Source organism: Monodelphis domestica, chromosome 4 (genome assembly GCF_027887165.1).
Source record: "Monodelphis domestica isolate mMonDom1 chromosome 4, mMonDom1.pri, whole genome shotgun sequence".
NCBI classification, from domain to species: domain Eukaryota; kingdom Metazoa; phylum Chordata; class Mammalia; order Didelphimorphia; family Didelphidae; genus Monodelphis; species Monodelphis domestica.
The window spans coordinates 76540553-76560048 of NC_077230.1; the positions used below are offsets into that span (position 1 = coordinate 76540553).

At 36.0% G+C, this 19496-nt stretch overlaps 1 protein-coding gene across 29 annotated transcripts in view; it reads right to left on the bottom strand.

The window, feature by feature from the left end:
- Nucleotides 1-19496, bottom strand: part of ZBTB20 (zinc finger and BTB domain containing 20) — a 1063249-nt gene that overhangs the window by 538715 nt on the left and 505038 nt on the right. For 3 of the 29 annotated variants that reach the window (XM_056797143.1, XM_056797145.1, XM_056797135.1), the window contains exon 1: nt 13420-14548. The exons of the other annotated variants lie outside the window; for them this stretch is intronic. The gene's annotated coding sequence lies outside the window, so the exon portion shown is untranslated. Of the gene's footprint in view, nt 1-13419; nt 14549-19496 lie in introns of those variants that run through there. 29 annotated transcript variants of the gene reach the window in all.

Genomic DNA, 19496 nt, shown 5'->3' on the forward strand with positions numbered 1-19496 from the left:
GAAAGCATATACTATTACATCTAGCTGAGGGGAGGCTGGCCACATTGTTCAAATGCCCAATGTGTGTTTGCCTTAAAGACTAATTTACAGAGAACTCACACAAGGCAAGTGCTCACATGGAGGTCAGAAGAAGAGCTACAAGAACACTTTCAAAGCTCTCTAAAGAACTTTATATTGATTCGAGACATGGACGTGTGTAATTAGAATCTCCTTCCCAGGACTTCATTTCCCAGCATCCCACTTTCCTTCTTACATTATGTGCCCAGGTAGGGAGGATATAAGCTTTGTGCAGCCCTGCCTTTCTCTCTCTCTCTTTCTGTGATACAGGGCTGTGGAAGTTGGTCTGGATCAAGCAGGAAAATGTATTCACGTGGTTTGTTTTTGGTTAAATAATTAGGTCTTTATTCCTTCCACTTCAAGTGATTGTTGATAAGCCTTATAAATATAATACTTGGAGTTATTGATATTAATTTAAATCTGACAGAAGACACTAGCACCGTACCATCCTGCGTGGCATACCCACATCAAAGAAGGTGCTATCTTCCTTGAGCAAAGCAGAATTGCAGTAGCTCAAAACAAATGTAAGATGCACAAATGTAGGGTCATTTCCATCCCAAATGTTCATTTGGCTATTTGTCCCCAACCTGTGGCAAAGTCTTCCCAGATTTTATTAGTCTGATCGCTACAGTCAGAAACACTGTGCAGGGAACTCAACATACTGATATCGTTTGGATCCTTGTCAAATACTAAGGACAACAACCACCTAAGGCAAGAGGGAGAAATTTCTTTTCACAGAGATCTCTATAACCATGTTTTTGCTTTGTTTCGTTTGTTCGTCATTACTGTTTGTTAATGTGTTCAGTCTGCATGACTGATTTAGAGAAGTATGCTCTTTCTCTGAAAACCACATTTAGCTCCTTAAGATGTGATTCTTTGGTGGAGAATGGGTGTTCAGCTTCAAATCTCAATGGAAGTGGGAGTGGGATGGGCAGAGATTATCCACATTCCAACTTGGGTTATAACATTGCTACCACAGTGAACCAAAAAAGAAAACTATGTGGCAGTTCTGCTAATTACCTAACTTGACATTTTCCCAGAAGTGAACATACATGTAGAAAGCCAGGAATGTGGACTAGGAATATAAACCAAGTTAAAACTTTGTGAGGACAAAGGAATGTGTCAAGACATTTCTTTACATCCTTATAAATACTAGGAAACAGTGGACCAAAGCATCTTTAGTCTCTCCAGAATGTTAACTAAATACAAACTTTAATATACTTCAAAGAAGAACAATAACTGAGTCAATACATCTGTAGCCACTTAAAACCATCTGATGTTACACAAAAGGAGAAAAGAGACAAATGAAAGTCAACATTGTTTTCCTGTAATGTTTGACCCCGAGATGGAGCTTCTAGCTTCTTTTGAAAAAGAAGAGTCCTTCATTTTGCCATGCTAGCATGATTTCCTCATCAACTATCCATGAACATAGTGGATGTAGTCAATATATTATAGGGAAACAGTGTGGTATAGTGAAAAGAACACTGGACTTATAGAAAGTAGGTAAGTTAAAGTCTATTTTCCAAAGAAGGGATCATTTCATGAGTTGATGAGATGGAAAAAAACCACACATAGCATAAATACTTTTCATTATAAATAGATTTAATGTCATATGGATGTAGAATTTACAATGGGTTACTTATTCCAGATTAATCAGGGAAGGTTTCTCAGACTATGAGACCACATGGATTTTAGAGATGATGCGGTATAATGGAAAGAACCAAAAGAGTAGATTTGTGACTTGAGTGACCCAGAGTCGGAAACCCGAGACTAAATGCAGGTCTTTTGCCTCTCACTGACTATATGACCTTACCACTCACCTCCACATCTTCATCTATAAAACAGGAATAATAATGGTGGTGACTCTAGGCAAGTCACTTAACTCTGTTTGCCTCAGTTCTACTGTAAAATGAGCTGGAGAAGGAAACAGAAAACCACTCCAGTATCTTTGCCAAGAAAACCCCAAATGGGGACACAGTCATATGCAAAAGAATAACAATAATAGCTTTATTTACCTCTTAATGTGGTTGGGAAGATTAGATGAGATAATATTTATAAAATTTCTTATAATACTATTTTATATTAGATATTCATATGTACATTTGTAGTTACTAATGAATTATAGCTATATGTATAAATATGTATTATATATGTGGTCTCCATTCATTATATTCAGTAGTTGTACATACGGAAACAAAGAATATGACAATGAAATTAGATTATAATAAAGGCTATTGCACTGTCCTTTTTTCCTTTTATCAGATCTCTTTGTGGGTGATATCATTTCATGTTGAGCTTTTTTGGTGCTGCTTAATATTATAATTAATAATTCATAATTTTGTCTTTCTCCTCTCACTCTGACAACTTTTATTTTTAATCGGTGGGCATGTGCCAAATTGGTTTGTTATTTATTTATAATGTAAAATGACAAGGGGTTGGAATATGTGCTATAAGATTGAGAGAGATTTTCTTTCATATGATAGAAATTTCTTAGTAATAGGGACACACTTTGCTTATTTTTCAGGGCTCGTGGGTTGTGAAAGGTTAAATCTGGGGACACCAAACACCTGAAAAGGCAACATGTGAGAGTGTATTAAATAGAACTGTTCATTTATTTTTATTTACTCCATTTTCATTTTGGTTCTGTGAAGACAGCTGGGCATATGCACAAAGGGAGGACAAACAAAACTGAAATTTATAAAGAAAGCTCTATTCTGATTGATCCTACAATGCCAATTAAATCCAAAATGTGATCAAGGTAAAAGATCTGATCTATTTTCCTGGTTTCCTGAAAACTGACATGTACAAATTCAGTAAAAATAGACACTGTCAGGCATTACAGAATTAGGGAACAAACAATTCCTTTCAAACTATCCATTGTTCCATACCATTTAAATCATAGTTCTATCATAATTTTGCCTTTTTTTTTTTAAAGGATTCTGGGCTATGAATTTCTCCCTAGAAATCTCCCAAGGCACTGCTGTCTCAAAGTCACGAAGCACAGTAAGCTGACTATAGCAATCATTGAATTTCCTTTTAAAGGCTCCCAAATCCAACTACAAAATTCTCTCTTCAGGTTTTGAGGTGTCCAGACGCGTGTGTCTGTTTGCTCTGAAACCTATTCGCAAACTATACTACTGTCTGCTTCTCTCTTCTCACTGGGCATATGATTTGTCCTCTATTTTTTGAAATAAAACCATTTGCCACCAATCTGTATCTCATCAGTCATTAAAAATTTTATTACTGTGATTAATATCATCCTATACTGAAGACTGGATGAAAGTCTAAAAGGAGGGTTGAAGAAAGAACTCTGGCATGATGAAGGAGGTTGGAATGGATGATGGCTACGATCTCATCTGCTATACAAATTTATAAGTCTGGCTACAAGGGAAGGAACCTTGACTCCTATGTCAGAGGACTTGGGTTCATATCTTCTTGCTTACTACTTGTGTGGTGTTGGTCAAGTCATCTAACTACGCCTACCTCATTTCTTCTATTGTAAAATGAAACAATTGGACCAAATGATCTCTGAGGGGCCTTCTTGCTTTTGATGGATTATCTATGATCTATAATATGTACAGTATTGCTTAATTTCTAAAATCACTTTTTTACAATTTATTTGATTGTCATAGAGATCCTGTTTAAATTAAATAAAAAAATTTATGTAGTAGATACAGAAAGTGAAACCCAGAGAGGATGAATGGTTTGTGAATAGTTCCATGACTATTTTGAGGCGGAGGCAGGAATAGAACCCAGGCCTTTTGACTCTTTGGGATTTTACTTACCATATTATTTTTGAAATCTACCTACTAGATCCAGACTTCCCTAAACAATTTGGAAGAAGTAACTAGGGCCAGACTTGTTTGGAACTAACCTTTAACCAACCCAATGTATCTAAAGTCTGCAGAATGGTTCTATTTCATTCTGAGGCTATTCAATAAATACTGTTATGTTGGTCATTAGGACCATATGAGTCAGTATCCTAATCAAGATTTGTAATAATGTTTGTATATAAATGTAATTTTGCATTTTCATAGAACTTTTCCTTTTGAAATTCTTGATTACTAAGTAACCCTACTTACCACATATCATACTTCTGGATAATTGATCTAGTCATTAGCACTGCTTCTAAGTCCCCCTGAGGAGAAGGATCATTTCTAGTTTATCTTTAGGATCTCCCTGAAGAATAGTAACACTGGGACCATAGGATCAAAGATTTAGAGTTAGAAGTATATAGAAGTGATCTAGTATAGCCCTCTCATTTTATATATGAGGAAACTAAGACTCAGCTTAACTGACTTCCTAACAAGGTTAGGTAGTAAGAAACAGAACCAAGATTTGAAACCACATCCACTCATTTCAATCATTTAACAAGCATTTATCACCTCTTCTTATATGTCACTTAGCACTGAAGGCACCATGAAAAACAAACAATACAAGTTCTTGGTATCAAGGAATTTGCTATTCTATTGTGGGAAATAGCATGAAAAACAGATAAGCAAATACAAAATATAAAAATATAAACAAATTAATTTTTGAGGGGGGCAACTACTAGATTCTGAAGATCAAGATAGGTCTCCCACTGGAGGTAACATCAGAGCTCCTTTAGGAGATTAAGGGTTCCAATGTATAGAGATAAGAAAGAGGTAGATATGCATTACAAGAAGATGTTTCCACCTTAATGTCAAAGGCAAATGGGAAGATTACTTCAATTTATGACTACTTCTTAGGAAGTTGCAATTTATGATCTGAATATGACTATGGAGAGTTTTCTAGGGAAGACATATTTTAGAATATCTTGCATACAAGGAATGTTTTTGTAATTTTGTGAAGTAGCAATGGCAAGGGAGATCATAATATTACTATCTCAGTGAATTAATTGAAGCTTTCAAAAGGAAGTATACTAAATATCTAGTTGCTTCAGGAAAGAGACTTTTCAGGAGAAGTAAAAAAGAAAGAAACTCATTGCCTACCCATTCAATTCAATTATGAAAAAATTACTATGTGTTGTACCTTATTTCTATATGAGATAAATCATTTTGCTCTACTTGTTTTCCTGCTGCAGAATTTGGATTTTAAAAAAAGCTATTCCCCATAGATAAGTGGTCAAAGTATATGAACAAAGAGTTCTTGAAACAAATGAAAACTATTAGCAACCATACAAAAAACTGTACCAAATCACTAATATTAAAAGAAATATGAATAAAAAACAACTTTGATCTCACATCCAGAAAACAGGCAAAAATTATAAAAGACGGACACAGTCTATAAGAAGTATGACACAAACGATATATTACTGTTGAAAGAGCTATGAATTTGTAAAATATTCTGGAAAGCAATTTGTAATTATGAAATGCCCACGCTTTTTGAACTATATTCTCCTGCTAGGCATATACCCCAAGAAAGTTAAGTTACATATATACCAAAATATTTATAGTATCACTTTAAGTATTAGCACAGGCAGTTAGGTAGCATATTGGACAGAGGGCCAGACCTAGAATCAGCAAGATTCATTTTTCTGATTTCAAATCTGGCATCAAAAATTTAGTAACTGTGTGACCCTGGGCAAAGTCATTTCACTCTGTTTGCCTTAGTTTCCTCACCTATAAAATGACTTGGAGAAGGAAATGGCAAACCATTCGGTATCTTTACAAAGAAAATTCCAAATGGAGTCTTGAAGTGTTGTACACAATTGAAAATGGCTGAACAACAACAAAAATGTGTCAGTAAAAAAGTGGATATTTGGATCATCAGAAACTTTTTTTTGGTTAGGTTTTAAAGAACCATACAGCCTATTTTCAACCTATCTTTCCAGCCTTATTTAGTATTACTCCTATTTCTATATTTGGTAATCTAGATAAATAGGTCTTCTCTTTGTGACTTATATATGATATACCATGTCTTTGTGCCTTTCAATCGGTCATTTCCCAAGTCTGGAATGGACTGAATCTATACCTCTGCCTCAAAAATATTCCTATCTTCCATTATGACATAGTTCAAACACTACTTACATGAAGGATTTCTTTATTTCCCTAAATGCTAGTCCCCTTCTTTCTGAATTTATATACTACCTTGTATTTTAATTTATTCTCTTTATATATGTATGTTTTATGCATATATACACTGAGATACATAAATATGGATATAATAACTATATTATATACATTTTTCTGGAAAAACACACACACACTTGCTATGCTCTCTCTCCAATATAAGGTTCTTGTGAATAGGGAATGCTTTATCCATTGGATTTATCCACTGGGTTTATAACTCCAGGACCTAGAACAGGTACAAAAAGAGGAGTCACTTTATTAATGCTTAGTGAATGACTGTTTAATGGAGCAAACCAAGTGTGCATCAATTGGGAAATGGATAAATAAATTGTGGTACAAATATGAAGACATAATACTACACCAAAAGAAATAACTACAAGAATTCAAAGAAATACGGGAAGACTCATATGAATGGATGCAAGGTAAAGTATGCACGACTCAGAAAATTATATCCTTGATGATTATAAAAAATATAAATACAAGGAACCAAAGCCAAAATCTGAATGCTGTGCAATTATAATGAGTAATCATGACCCCAAAGGCAAGTTGAGACATTATACCACCCTTTTTCCTTTGCAGAGATGGGGCACTCTATAGGTGGAGCCCTGGTACAACTAATGTGGTGTTTTGTTTTGCTAAATGGAAAAAATGTAAGCATTTTATTTTGTTTTTATTCTTTTTTATTCTCTGTTACAGTGGATGACTCTCTGTGAAGACGAGGGGGAAGGGATATGCTTCCAAATGAAGATTGTGTAAAAACAAAAGATACTAATAAATTTTTTTAAAAAGTGGGATATACACATGTTCTGTAATGACTCCCATTTGATCATCCTCTTAACCATTAGAGACAATTTTTTCCAAATGAAAGCTTCCCATGGTTTAGCTTGAATGGAAACTGTCTTTATGTTTTTATGAGTGTGCCCTGGGAGATGGGAGGCACTGCGTATTCTCTGGACTTTGAGAATGGTTTGGCAATGTTTTTGATTCCATTCAGCAGCAATGCTTACCCACCATACCTTGTATTTCCATATGACCTGTATTGACCCCAGAATATAAGACAACAAGCTAAAGATAGGCACATATACATGAAAAGCCTGCCATATTGTCTATTTGGGACCTCAGAGGTGAGGGCAGACTGAGATAGACTCATTGGCCTCTGTCTTTCCAAAAATTTCCTGTTTCCCAATTTCCTATGGTTACCACCATGGAGCTTGTTAAAATCTCAGTAGGGACTCTGTTTCAACTTTTCCTTTCAAAACACAGTGAAAAGGCTTAATGGAAAAAAAATGTCCTTCTCCTCCCCATGCCAGGCCCAGTGCAAGATCCACAAATCTAAAAGCCAGGCAAGTCATCTGTTATATGCCCCAAAGCCAAGCAAGTGACCTAGTGCTACAAAAATCCCCAAATAGCCATGTGATCTGACGAATGTGTACTGTGAGATGAGTCAAGGAAAAAGGAACCATCTGTACTTTTATTGGATAAAAAGCCGAATCATTCCTCTCTACCCACCCAGGTATACAGCCAGTAACGTGTAAGTAAGGCTTATGAAGAAATACCCTTGGGAGGCAGAACAGCTAGCTTGTATAGCTTACTCTAAAGAGCCTTTCCCAAAGGGGTTCCTCCTTTTATTCCCATGGCTGCTACCACTTGAGAAGAAACAGAGATACTTTGGACAAAGAGGTTTTGGGGTTCAGCCACAGAAGATGTTCTCTGAACCCTAGAGCTATTATTTCTTCCAAAGCTATAAAATTTCAAATACTCTGAAAATGATTCAGATCAGAAAATATACATTTAGAGGATGACATGAATGTAGAAATTTATGAACATTTTTGTAAGTTATTTTAACCAGTTCTCTTCTATCCCCAAGTACTTTTATGAAAATTACAGGAAGAGACAAGAAAAGGAGTGCTTAGGGAATGCTCATGAAACTACAGCCATATTTTGGAAAAAAAAAGGTCTGGGAGGCAACAATGGCCCTCAATCAACTGGTTACTCAACAGGAATTTATTAAATACTTCCAATATACTAGACAATGAATATACAAAGAAAATCAAAAGCACTATCTCTGTTTTCAAGAAGTTTTAATGGCACAGAGAGCATGCAAACAACTATATGCATACAAGAAAATAGATATCTATCTATATCTATCTATCTCTATATGAATATATAGTCAACTATCTCTCAGAACGGAGGAACTAGCAATGTGGGTAGAGAGGAAATTAGGAAAGTCCTCTTGAAGCAAGTAGAATCTGAGGTGAATCTTGAAGGAAACCAGGGAAGCCAGGAGGCAGAAATACAGAGGGAAAGGAAGAACAGGGTTATTTTGTTTTTCTTTTAATTAAACACTCATAAAACTGTGGAGCGCATGTTTGCTGGAGGGTTGTTATCCTGTTTGCCTACTATATGTTCCTAAATCTCTAGTATTTATCCCTTGAACCTGTCCTGTCTACAGAACATCTCATTACATCATTCATGGGGTAGTGTAGGGTAGTAAAAGTTTGCTAGAATGAGAGATTTTGGGTTCAAATTTCAGGCTCTGCCATATACTAGCTGTGTGACCTTGGACAAACATTTCACCAACTTGGTCCTTGGTTTCTAGTAAAATGAGGAATAGACTAGAGGTTTGCCCTTGAGTTCCATCTGGCTATAAATCTGTGATCTATGATCCTTCATATATAACATCTATAGCTACGTAGTGCAGTGGATAGAGTCCTAGGCCAAGAGTCCAGATGAAATGAGTTCAAATCCCTCATGAGACACGTACTAGCTGGGTAAATCTGGACAAGAGGCTTAATCCTGTTTACCTCCATTTTCTCATCTGTAATGAGTTGGAGAAAGAAATGGCAAACCATTCCAGTGCCTTTGACAAGAAAATCTAAAATGGGGTCCCAAAGAGTTGGACATGACTGAACACTAACAACAAGCTTTGAGAAATACTGGGGAGGAGGAAGCAAAAAAGGTAGCAGAACTTCAGATGACCTGATAATGTCAGATCCAAACAAAATAAGAGAAGTAGGGAGAGTGTAAGAGTTTAAAAAGGTAGCCAGGAAGATATAAGAAATATGGCGAACAACATATGAGGTAAAGTACTCAGGTATTTGCCAATAAATTTCCCAGATTGTTCAGGATTTCTCCAAGTTTTTTTTCATCTTTTGTCAGAGTTACAGAATATTAGATCTCAAGAGATTCTTAGCAATGGTGTGTCATGGACTGCTGGATTTAGAATCAGGAAGACTTGAGTTGAAATCCTGCCACAGATACTTACTGGTTGTATCATCCTGACAAAGTCTCTTAATCATTCTCACTCTCAGCTTCCTCACAGTAAAATGGAGATAATAATGTCTACTTCCAAAGATCATTGTGAGGATGAAATGAGATACAGTATGCAAATTGCTTTGCAAAATTTAAAGGACAATAGAAATGCCAGTTGTTTATTATTATTTTCAATGACCTCATTTCACAAATTAGGAAATTGAATTTTGACTAACCTCATATTGCTACTTAGTTTCAGATCAAGATTTTGGGAACTGTGGCCTAACTGAACACTACACTTTGATGGTCTTTAATGCTCTTAGGGCTTTGTCTTGTCCTTTCAAAACTGAAGTTTGTAGAAATTGGAATTATAATGGGAATAATTTTAAAAAGTAACCAGTCAAGTTCTGGTCCCTGAACTCCAAAGACACAAATGCCCAGAGTCTATGATGACTAAACACCAAGAAAAATCATTTTAAAGGAATGGCTTCTAAAAACTTTCATACAGGAGAGAGTCATTTTACTTTGTAGGGGCTTTCTTTCTCTTTTAACACCAGTTCCTATGGAAGAGAGGGGTCGGGAATGTTAAATCACTAATACCAGGAAGTGAGAATTATAGAATTATGATCATCTATTTAGATAGGTGTAGCAAACCAGGCATGTTAGCATCTTGGAAGTATGATTGATGTATTGATATTGTATCCTATATATTAATTTACCAGACACCTGGTCAGATCACTTAATGATCATTGTGTGGAAAGGGACAGTCCAAAGGACTAGCCAATTCCTGGGCAGGGCGTTGACAGCCACAGTGCCCTGGCTGGGACTACACTCATTTAAAAAGCGCGGGTTGGATTAATCTCCTCTTTGATTCTGTCATTGTCAAATCAACCAACGTTAAAAGTTACATCATGTCACATATACATTTATCACCTCCCATGTCACATTCCTAATATCTCCAATAAAAGCTGGGGGACATGTGCAAGCCTCCTATTCTCTTACTTCTCTTGCCCTCACATCCCTTGTCTTGCTTCCCTCCCTCTTGCCTCTTATAATCTTGATGTTGGTCTTACCTATAATAGTCCTCATGTCTGACTGATTTACGCAGCGCAGCTGCCCCGCACATCTCCCATTAATCTCCTGGCCGTCTGGCCCGTGGGGGATGCCCCGGACTTCTCAGCTCATGCATGTTCTCTTGCTTCTCATACTTGTAGTCGCTCCACTTGCTTTCCTTTCCTAGAGAGGTAATTACAGAGCTCACGGCTCCCACGTGTTCTAACTTGTGGTCTCGGAGTGCTACGTCTCTCCCTATAACTGACTTATCTATCTTTCATCCATATTCCTCTAGCCTCCAAATCTCCTTCTCAGGTCACCACCCACAGGTTCATTATATAGGAGCCGCTGGTGGTTCCTATAATAGGAGGCCTATTGCCTGTTAAGGTTCACACAATACGGAGGACGTTTTCTATTTCACTTAGGACTTAAGGTAATCATAGGACATCTAACTGTGGGTAAGTGTGAAGTAAAATAAAGAACACAGGACAAAGTTCTCAGTGAATCTCTTAAAAGTCATCCAATGATTCTCTGAAACAAGGTAAAAGTGAGATACCTCCCCTGCAAATAGTTGGATTAAAGCTCTCTATTTTGCAGGTAAAGACATCACTTACGTCACAGAAAGATCTTATAAATTAGCCTCAGTCAAAGAGATGCTATGGGGTAAATGGAACCTTGAGTTGATGTTAATTCAATCACACTGTAAAACACCAACTACATTATGTTCATGTCTATTCAGAATAAAACTATAATAAAACCAGTTTTATTAAAAAAAAAGTTTATATCCTTTATAGCCAAAAAAAAGGCAAAGGGAGATTTTTGGATTTAAAAATGGGTTGACTTCTATAATTTAGGGCTGAAGCAGTCTAATGATTCTCCAAAAAGGTAGAGTTCCTAAGATCTCTCTATCTGTGACTGATTAAGCAGTCAGCCCAGTGGTATAGTGGATAGAGCACTGGTTTGGAATAAGGAAGACCCATCCTCCTGGGTAGTATCTCACCTTGGACACTTGAAAGCGAGGTGACCCTGGGTAAGTCACTTAGTCCTGTTTGCCCAAGTTTCCTCATCTGTCAGATGAGCTGCAGAAGGAAATTGCAAACCATTCCAGTATTTTTGCCAAGAACTGAGGGTCACAAAGAGTAAGACTCCACTGAAACAACTCAACAACAAAAACTCCCTTTCCTAATGCCCTGCTTTTAAGTGGTTCAGTGGTTAAAACTCAAATGAAATGACTTAATTTTTTATTATGTGCCCTATGTTTAACTTCTTTATAATCATTCTCATATCTATGCATTATATATTTGGATTGGTTCTTTTTTACCTCTCGCAATAGAATGCAAGCTCTTTATGAGTAGGGATTGTTTCATTCTTTGTATTTGTATCCTTGGTCTGAGCACAGTGCCAGGCACATAATGGGTATTTGATAAATATCTTTTGACTGATCTATAACTTGATTTTCATGTTAATATATTTGTTTCTGCTGTACTACTAAAGGATACTGCAAGCTAAACACTGCCACTCTATATATACAAGGAAGTTGCTGATGAGAATTGATCTGGTTTGGCCCAGTCCTCCCACCCACTCCAACACTATTTTCACTTCCCATCAATTACATTCTGTCTTTCCTTTTACTATAATTTGTCTAAGACAGAGACTAAGATGCCTGACACTTCTTCCATGCAAAGGTTCAATGTGTAAGGCAATGGAGTGATCATGATATTCCCTGTTTGAAGAAAAATGTTTTAAAATGACTGGGTGATAAGTAGTAAAAACAATAAAAAGATGCTTGGGTGCTATGGCAATAATTGTTATTTCAATATAGAGGAGAGAATTTATATTTTTATGCATAAGATTCACTTGTACATTGAGATATACCTAATATTTCAACAATACTGGAGAAATAAGGTTCATAAACAATGACACTATCTCTTCACTTTAACAGATTCAGAAAAACACAGTCTTGTCCTTTGTGAAGAAATGATCACATGCAAAGAAGCAAGGGAAAATTAGAAATGGGATGAGCTAAAGATGAATCTAACAGAAAAGGGTTAATTCCAAAAGACTCAGGTTTATGGAGCTATGCACAGTGACAAAACAAAGGCATTGTCTGCAAGAGCAGTGGCAACTATGTTGAAGTCTGGCCAAAGCATTAAATTGATGTTTGGCCATCCCCCAAAATATATACACACAGTTAAATCCTGATTTGGTTTGCTTTTTTGGCAATGTCACTGACACCAATTCAATCTGAGGTTCCCAACCCCCTTAAAAGAAATCAATACTCTCCTTGCATTTATCCTCACTTTCACCGATCTGAATCAGATATTAATAAACAATACAGGGCCTATATATTAGGAATGCTGTTCCTTCACTCATAGATTACTCTATTTCTCAGGGAAAATGAAGCGGAAGCCTATTGTCTTGGCAATCTGTGAGGACTGCTCTGATTTGGGACTGTGATAAAAACAGAATCACTAAAAACAAGATCACCAGCCAAGCAGGGAGAATGGAACTTCTGAACTGAACTTTGAAATAGATCCAAAGGGTTCCAGTTGTGGACCTATCACTAGTTATCTAACAGTATAACTTTGGGAAGTCTCTTCCTCTACCTTTCTGTGGTTCTGTCTCCCCACCTGTAAAATGAATGTATTGGACATTCTCTCTGGCACTTTCTAGCTCTCACATCTAAAGATTTTATGATCCTGTAACTCAGTTTCCTTATTTTCACTTCTTGGAAGCTGAGTCATTATTCCTCTTAAGCCTACAGCCAATAAGACACGTTGCATATTTATGTTAAAAAATAATAACAATATAAGAAAATCAAATGCAAAGTAACAACTCATTTTCTGAGTAGAGCTTAGAGATGAATATTCAAAGATATTAAAAGGAACTCCACATGTTCAAAAAGTGTTCACTAATTCTACAGGAAAATGAAAATAAGAAAAGAATGAGAAAATAATAATTACATAAAAATATTTCATGTTTTACAGAGTGTGTTTCAATCTACCTGCATCAAAGGTGAGTCTAGAAGAAAGTGGTTATATTTCCATCTTCAGGGTTCAACCAAATGTCTGGCTTCCCGGAAGGCAATGGATGTTCTTAGAAGAGACTTTAGTAATGAGATCAGAACGAACTCTGAGACTGTGGAATAAAAGCATCTCCCTGCCCCTAGTTTTGAAAGTTAACTATTAAACCCAGTGTCATTCATCCTGATTTGGTTTACTCAATTCTAGAAATAAGGACATGCTGATCAAATTCTCTTGAACAATTGGACACCTAGTGAAGCCCCTCGACAAGCATCATTCTTCCCATCATTTCTATCCAAAGGATTTCCATTATCAGAATATTAATCTCATGTCACTGGTTAGGAATGGAAGATAACCTCTATTTGAAGAATAAGTTGTTTCTTTCCCTGGGTTTCCTATTTCTCATACACAACATTTTAAGTGCTTAATTTTTTTTCTTTCATTCCTGCTTTTCTACTTTAGTTTATTCGTTTAATTATTTACAGACCTGCTTGTCTGGACACTTCATTTTAGTCTGAGTTGGCTGAATTTCCAACACCTTTCACTGAAATGTGATAATAGGTACATAGAATGGGATTCAAACTGAAGTCTTTCCAAATTCTGTGATAGCCAGGGGTATTTTTTTTTCCTTTATTGATTTTTTGAGGCCCATATTCTCTATGGCTTTAAGTGGCCATAGCTAAGTTCTTAAACATTAGTTGTTAGTTATCCTTCAAACCATTTTCTTAAAAAATTATTGTGAGAATATTGTTACTAACTTTAAATTGTATAGCACTGGTCTGAGAAGCAGAAAGACATGATAAGCATTCTCAGAGAGGTAGAATTTTGATGAGAACTAGGCTTGGAATTTTCTATAAAAAGCCATGCTAAGCTTAGATATTGAAATAACTTAGATCAATCAATCAACAAATAAACATTAATTTTTATTGTACCTACTATGCCTAGCATTGTGCATTTCCATGCACAACTGGATTTATAACTACAATGTGCAAATTTAAAATATATTTAAGATAGGTCTTTATATTTAAAGCATTTTCTGAAATATTTAATTACATATAATCATATACTATATAATCACATACTTTAAACATGTTTAATTACCTGTAATTAATATAAACATTTTAAATATTTAATTAAACCTGGTTAAGGATATTTAAAACATATTTAAGCTGTCTTAAATTGACACAGGAAAATATAAAACCAAATATGGGAAGATTTGAATAATGATCATTTTTAAAAACAAGCAGAATCAGACTCAAGAGTAAATATGATTATTTGTTTCAGATTCCATTGTTTGTGATATTAATAGAGCATAATACGGAAAGACCTTAAAAACTTCAGTCTATTTCATAAGTCAATAGCATGTGATATCAAAATTAAAACTTCATCAAGCACAGGCTGAAGGGCCACCAAAAGAGGAAGCCATTTTCTGAACTCAGCAGTTCAAAAGAAGCCAGATTAAGGACATTTGCACTGTGAATTTCTTCTATATATTTCTTAATAAATTGCTCATCGATTCCAAATCTTTATAAAATCTTCTATCTGGGGAAACCACAAGGGTTAGCTCTAGTAAAGTAGTGAAGGGAAGTTCAGTTTCAATAGATTCATTGATAGCCTAATTTTCTAATGTCAATCCTCTGCAGCAGTTAATTTTTCACTTTTATTTTCCATTAAAAACACTTCATTGGAAGACATGAAAAATGCTAAAGACTTTGGAATGACAAAAAGTGACTTAAAATTGTAGCTTTCAGGTATTCATGGTGATTTTTTAAAAATGTCTATTTTTGAAAGCAATAATTTTTGGTATTAGAATTTTACCATACCTTTTGGACACACAGATTATTTTAACCTCATGTATCATTCAAATTTTGAACAGAGAAGTATCAATTTTGCCTTTAAGTTTTAAAATAATTAACAAAGGCAAGGGCCATAAGCATGGATCCTCAAAACCTGTGGTTGGCAGAGTTAGGAAATGGCTGTGAAAAGGGAGGGCAGAAAAAGAGAACAGCAGAATAGTTACAGACAAGGATGTAGAATCCAAAGTCCACCAAAAGACTGTCTTGTCTCTGAGTTATTATTTTTTTTTGTGGCAATAGATTTATTCCAAGGCAGGATACGTCCTATGGCCTAGGTACCATCAGGCAACAGTCAGTCATTCTTTTCTCTTAGATACCTATAATTATTCTATCATCATGGCAACAAGCTGACAGGAGTCTCTAGACCTGTACCCATCCAGCCCTGCCCAAATTCCTGGTGTTAAGGGAAGTAATAACAATAATAGTTAACACTAAGTGATTACTATGGCACAAAGCTAAAATTGATTTACAATTATTATTATCTCAGTTGATCCACACAATAACCTAAGGAAGTAGGTATATTTATTCTCCCTGTTTCACACATGAAGAAACTGAGGCAAACAGAGGTTAAGTGACTTGCCCAGGGTGACACAACTCGTAAGTGTCTGAGGAGGGTTGTGTTCTATTCACTGGACAACCTAGCTGCCCAGTATGCAGGCTGGCTCGTTTAGTAGAAGCAGTAGCAGCCCTGAGCCTGCAATGAGGCTTCCTTTGAATCAAGTATTTGCATCTTGAATTCCCACTTGGCCATACCTCAAATGGCATCAATACTTAGGTCACTTAACCCCTCTCAGTTACTCTTTTTGTAAAAAGGTATACAATGAATCCCCTATGTATATCCTATTGTAACAATATGCTCTATACAATTAATCTACTTGACAAGTGTTCTGTGTGGATTCATGTTTTAGGAAGTTAGGAGCAGTAAATCCCTTTTTAGTCCTAATGTCAAAGGGCCTGGGTTCAAATCCAGAATTTGCAACTAACTGATGGCATGCCTTTGGACATATTGCTTGTTTTCTCAAAACCTCAATTTTCTCATTTATAAAATGTGGGGATTATAACAGATGACCTTCCAGCTATTATCATCCTCTGAGCTCACTGGACTCTTCCAGGTTTAAATTTATATCAACTGCTTTTTATTTATTTTTAATTTTTAATTGACATTTTTATTTAATTAATTAATTTAGACTATTTTCCCATGGTTACATGATTAATATTCTTTCCTTTCCCCCTCCCCCTGTAGCCAACAAGCAATTCCACTCCGTTTTACAAGATCATTGATCAAAACCTATTTCCATATTATTAGCATTTGCACCAGGGTGATCCCTTAAGAGGCTACACCTCCAATCATATACCCATCGACCCATGTGATCAACAATGTATCAACTACCTTTTAAAAATATTTTCAATAAATGGTGTATGAAAATAATTCGCCTTCCACTAATGTCCTCCACCACGTTCTAAAAAACCATGGCAGTAAACTGTGGCGAAGCCATTCAAGCTGGAAAGGCTTTGTGGATGGCTTGGGGTCCCGTGCCTGAATGCAGAGCCTCCCCATCGTATGGTCGGAAAGCAGGTGATGAGGTCTGGCCCCGCTAGCTCATGAAGAATATCTGCATGGGTGAAGGGAGTAGCCCTTCCCCTGGGATCAGAGAGTTTGAACTATTAAAGTAAAAACACTGGACATCATCATAATGGTAATGAGGCTGTGAATACTCTGGGGTGAGGCCTTAATGACTGACAGCTGGATTCTTCTGCCTGGGGCCAACAGCTGATATCAAATTTAGGAAGATGGAACAGGGCCACAGGAGGCTTGAGTACGTTTGGATGGGACGAGGCCATGCATTCCAGGCGCTTTACAGTGTCTAAAAAAAGTCTGCTGTGGCCCAAAGTGAGAGCTAAAGAAGAAGCCCACCTCTGGGGGCTCTCCCGACTGGCAAGGCAATGACGCCAACGCATACACCAGATTAACATGAAATGAGAAGGATGATCACGGAGGAGAGCTTCGTCTGAACACAGCTGGTCTCGACCAGGGCTCGGCTACAGTAGAGGTTTAATGACGACACGCCTCGGTCTTCCCCAGCCCATACACTCGCATCGCTCCTCCACAAGAAAGCATAACTCCAATACACACCAGTATTGTACAAGACTGCCGCCCTACTAGCTGCGTGGTAACACTTAGAAACTGAGATCCTGTATACGGAGACACTATCATAAATGGCTGTGTAAGAAATGTTGCTGATAGGAACTGAAGGAGATGGAAGCAGGTAGAACAAAGACAATTCATACAGTAGTAGCAACATGGTGAAGGAAAAGCAATTCTGAAATTCTGATCAATATAACAAACCAATGACTACATCAGATCTTAAACAGGCTGTAAACTCCCGAGTGCCACTGAAACAGATTACACTGCAAGTTGGAAATATTTAACCAAAAAATAAAAACGTAATCGATATTAGAAAATTAAATAACAAAAATAATGTGAATGTGTGGTTTGCCAAGTCTCTTTGCTCCCACAGGGATCTTTATGCAGGGTTTCATGGCCCCAATTTGTACCTGGGTCTGACGCCACTGCTTCAGAGACATAAGGATTCGTGGTACAGTCAGTAGTAGACATATCATTTGTACATGGAAAATGTGTGCATTTGGATTGACTGCGTTCATTTTTTTAACAAGGATTATGATTTTTTCTGCCTATGGCAGAAAACTTTGAAAATGAAGGGGGAGTTAATGATAGTATTGACAACAACAAAAAAGAAGAAAATAAAGTCATGGAAGCAATTTTTAAGATGTATAGGAGATAACAAAATAAAGTTGAGAAGGAAACAGAAAAGCAGGACAGTTTTAAAACTAAAATGCTGAATTCATTAGCTACTTTTAAAAAGCAAACTATACTTAAAAGAAATTCACAGCCAAATCTTTTCAATTTTGTATTTAGAAAGTTTTTTTTTTGGGGGGGGGATTTTGGAGTTGATTAAATTCACATAAAAAAGAAGCAAATTTTATAGAAAATTAGAACCTTATATAATAGAGAAGTATTAGAGATATACTTAGAACTGCAAGAATCTAAATCCTAAAAGGAAAAAAATAAAGACATCAAAAAATGAAAGTTGCCAGCAATTTGGAGAAGAAAGATACTTTATCTTCATGTTTTACAAATGAATGAAGAATGGAGAAAATTCAGAAAAGAGGTGCTTGGGGGAAAAAAAAGAAAGAGGAAAAAGAATTAAGAAACAGTTGACTAAAAAATATTAGAGGGGGTCCTGTAAGATTATAGTAACGAAAGACATCTATATCCTGATTGAGGAGAGGAAGTATAAGCAAGTATAGATATTCCTGTATAGGCAAACATCAATAGTAGACTACTTAGGGGCAAAAGCATTGTGAATATAACTCTGATGAGGAGTGAACTATTCTGGCTCATTGGTGTTTCTAACTATAGAAAATACAAATGTTGATGGGTTAAATCAAGGCTTAGGACAATATAAAGGCAAATATGAGAACCTTTGAATAATAATAATAATAAAACCAGGCAGCTTGCAACTCAACTGTCACCACAATTCATTTGTGTTTCACATCCTACTGTTTGTGACATTAACAGAATTCAGAATTTAGCAATGAACTATTTTTATATTGTGATTCTCTACAGCCATATTCCATATGCAGCTACCATTCTAACTTGCAATAATACTCCCCTAATTTTTAACAAGTTTCCAAGTATACTCCTACTGAAACTGAGGGACCCTGACTCATATGTAAGTTGACCAAAGTAATTCACTTCTCTAGGATTTTTAACTGTGAGATAGGAGTGGTGTCTGTGTTCTTTAATTCCATTAATCTCAAACAAATTTACAAGACACTTCTGAGTTTTTTATTTTCTTGGCATTTTACAAAGATCAAGTCAGTTCTAGTTTATGTGAATTACTGTTAATTTTTTTTCATTCAATTAACATACTTTGAATCAATGGGTTTTTAAAAACATCTTTAAATACAAATCTTTGTATTTCTCTGGTATTATCACAAAGTGTTGTCAAAATGCCTCAAAAACATTAATAATCAAATTTCTATTGTTCCATTGCTTCTTCATTATCTAAAAAAAGAAAAAATAAAGCTTGAACTTATAATGAGATTTTAAAATCAATATTTTACTTATAAAATAGTCTTCATTAATTTAGCATGTTAATTAGCAGGAATCAACATCC